The sequence below is a fragment of the Limulus polyphemus genome, unplaced genomic scaffold (genome assembly GCF_000517525.1).
Source record: "Limulus polyphemus unplaced genomic scaffold, Limulus_polyphemus-2.1.2 Scaffold8729, whole genome shotgun sequence".
NCBI lineage: Eukaryota > Metazoa > Arthropoda > Merostomata > Xiphosura > Limulidae > Limulus > Limulus polyphemus.
In genome coordinates, this window is record NW_013674339.1 from 26195 (window position 1) to 29592 (window position 3398).

Sequence of the window (3398 nt, forward strand, 5' to 3'; positions counted from 1 at the left end):
TCTTCAATTTACATAAACCTACATCACACCTTTATCATCTTCAATTTACATAAACCTACATCACACCTTCATCACCTTCAATTTATATAACCTACATCACGCTTTAATCACCTTCAGTTTACATAAACCTACATCACACCTTCATCATCTTCAGTTTACTTAAACCTACATCACACCTTCATCATCTTCAGTTTACATAAACCTACCACACACCTTTATCACCTTCAGTTTACATAAACCTACATCACACCTTTATCACCTTCAGTTTACATAAACCTACATCACACCTTCATCATCTTCAGTTTACATAAACCTACATCACACCTTCATCATCTTCAGTTTACATAAACCTACATCACACCTTTATCACCTTCAGTTTACATAAACCTACATCACACCTTTATCACCTTCAGTTTACATAAACCTACATCACACCTTCATCATCTTCAGTTTACATAAACCTACATCACACCTTCATCATCTTCAGTTTACATAAACCTACATCACACCTTCATCATCTTCAGTTTACATAAACCTACATCACACTTTAATCACTTTAATTTTGTAAATGCCACATTTATCAACTTGTTCTACTTTATACCTTTGAGCTACCTATTTAACTTACAACGTGGAGAGAATATACATCCTGTATATTTTTTAATTATGTTCTTGTTGACAGACCTTGGACATTCTACAACAAACCCTTTCCTTGTAACCTTGTACATAATGACATTTGTAATTTATTGCTATGCTTATTATACAATTCATCAGTAATTCCAGGATCATAGCATCTATCTCCAGCTACATGTTTCAAGTAAATTTAACTCTGATTTTAAATCACAATTGTGAGTGCAGGTTTGTAAATTTCTGAATATAAACGAGGAATAGGCAGTTAGTTTTTATGGCTATGGTTGACACTATATATGTACTTTTTCGAAAAAGCAAACGAAAATGGTCTCTATAAACTGAAATTGAGAGAAACCTAGTATCACTATTATATCCAAAAAATTTACTTGACCCTCTCTTCCATTTCCAGGGTAAACTGATGTCCTTCAAAGTGCATTAATGTACTATTGCCACTCTGCAACCAAAAGCCTGTCATCCACACACCTTAATCTCACCAAAGATTTAACCCCGAAAGTATTTAATGCATCAATTTCGAATTTAAACATGAACTACTCACATAACAGCGGAGACCACATAGCTAAATATTTAAACAGTATTAAAGAATGTATTTAATAACTTCATTAACTTCCATCAGAGGATAGTTTTTGTTCTCTAGTAATATATTCTAAAGACAACTAATTACCTCTTCAATCGTGAACAGAAACATGATATGAAAAGAGGCTAGTTTATTAGTAGATTCCAAATTTATCCTTTTGATCTTATTCACAAAAATATCAGATGAATTTTTTAACATGTACTTATGAGAGTTGGTTGAGAAGGAATGGATGGGTCAATTAGCCCCTGTTATTCACAAATGGAGTGCCAATCTTAGGGATGTTAGGTAGTGCTAAACCCTGGGTAAAATGAGGGAAGTAAGATCTCTTATTAAGGTGTCAAAGTTTTTACTCTATTATGAACTAAAGTAGTAGAAACCTTTCTAACTTGTTAATAAAAACAGTCCTTCAATAATTCTTTTATACAAAATCACGATTTGACCTCCTTTATTTGCTTTGATAATCACAATATTACCATTGTTCTTCAATGAACTTAACTATTCTAATTCAACCTTACTTAAGTCTCAATTATGATTCAATAATTCATTAGCTATCTCTATTTTAACCTTTAATTGTTTAAAACACACATTTCCATGGACATGAGCAAATCCTCTTTGACTTACAAATTGTTACTAACCAAAAATTTATCTACCTTAGGATTAGAGAGTAACTTATTGTATGTGTATTTAAAGGCTCGATATCAGATTTAAATTTCAATCTGTCCTCTTTTTTTTCTAACATACGTTATTCTTAAAACCACCTTGTTATTCACTCTTAATTTTTTACTATTTAACCAATTGCATGAATCCATCCTGTCCCATAATACACTTCAACTGTTTTTAATTAATTTTAAACGAAAGTCAAAAAGCTCAGCTTCTGTTAACACAATATATATTCTCTTTAATCACTACTATAAAAAGTTTACCATTTTTTGTATAATAAATTTCACCTTTCTACATTTCAGGTTGAATTTAACTTTAAAACTATGGGAAAAACTTTAAAATTCATAAAGTGAACTAAAAGTTTGACTGAATAAGTTTTTTTATGTTGTTTTCTGAGCTTATTAAACACTGTATTAAAGCTTCCAATGGCTTCAGGCATCTTCACCATAAGTTCTACAAAGTGATACTCAAATAATATTGTTCTGCTGTCCAAGAACACGCACATCAATGCCAATAACTTTCTCACAGTAAACCAACAATTCCTTGGGGTTAGTTCTTCAACATTCAAACGAAAATGTTGAATATAACTCAGTTACCACCAATTCACCATACAGCCATTGATGGCACTAATTGATAGATTAAATGGCACTTGTTCACATGTAATATATTAAAAACGTTCAATTGTTGTACAATAAAAGTAGCCTTATAAAAAACAGGACATAGCCTTACAAAACCAAACAAAAAACTATATATTTCTGTGGTGCTTTACGTCACTACCACCAGGAGGAAGGGTTAAAATCTGATGTGACTTGTATATCTACAACACATAAACCTAAGATCTTCACAGACGGTTGGGGAAATTGGTTCAAGGTATATATGGAGCTTAGGGTGTATGTAGTGTAGGTCAGAAACTGATATTAACTTTTACTGCTCATGATGTTAGAATAGAGTGCCAACGAAACATGTAGTCATCATTGAATAGCCATTTTTAATATTTTACCAGTGGAGAGGGGCCATTTAATCTATTTATTTAAAACAACAATAAGTTATAATGTAAAGTTTATTTCTCCTGGTAATTGGATAAGACAAGACAGTGTTCTTATGTACAGTTTGCTTCTACTGGTAGTCAGATAAAACAAGACAGTGTTCTAATGTACAGTTTATTTTTGCTTATAATCAGATAGGACAAGACAATGTTCTAGTGTACAGTTTATTTCTACTAGTAATCAGATAAAACAAGACAGTGTTCTTATGTACAGTTTATTTCTACTGGTAATCAGATAAAACAAGACAGTGTTCTAATGTACAGTTTGCTTCTACTGGTAATCAGATAAAACAAGACAGTGTTCTAATGTACAGTTTATTTTTGCTTATAATCAGATAGGACAAGACAATGTTCTAGTGTACAGTTTATTTCTACTGGTAATCAGATAAGAGAAGACAGTGTTCTAATGTACAGTTTATTTCTACTGGTAATCAGATAAAACAAGACAGTGTTCTAATGTACAGTTTATTT

At 31.6% G+C, this 3398-nt stretch overlaps 1 long non-coding RNA gene across 1 annotated transcript in view; it reads right to left on the reverse strand.

Moving 5' to 3' along the window:
• LOC111083244 overlaps positions 1–362 on the reverse strand; it is a 1571-nt gene extending 1209 nt beyond the window's left edge. Inside the window, exon 1 of the long non-coding RNA XR_002608897.1 lies at positions 19–362. This is a non-coding gene — a long non-coding RNA (uncharacterized LOC111083244). The remainder of the gene's footprint in view (positions 1–18) is intronic.
• Positions 363–3398: the final 3036 nt, after the last annotated feature.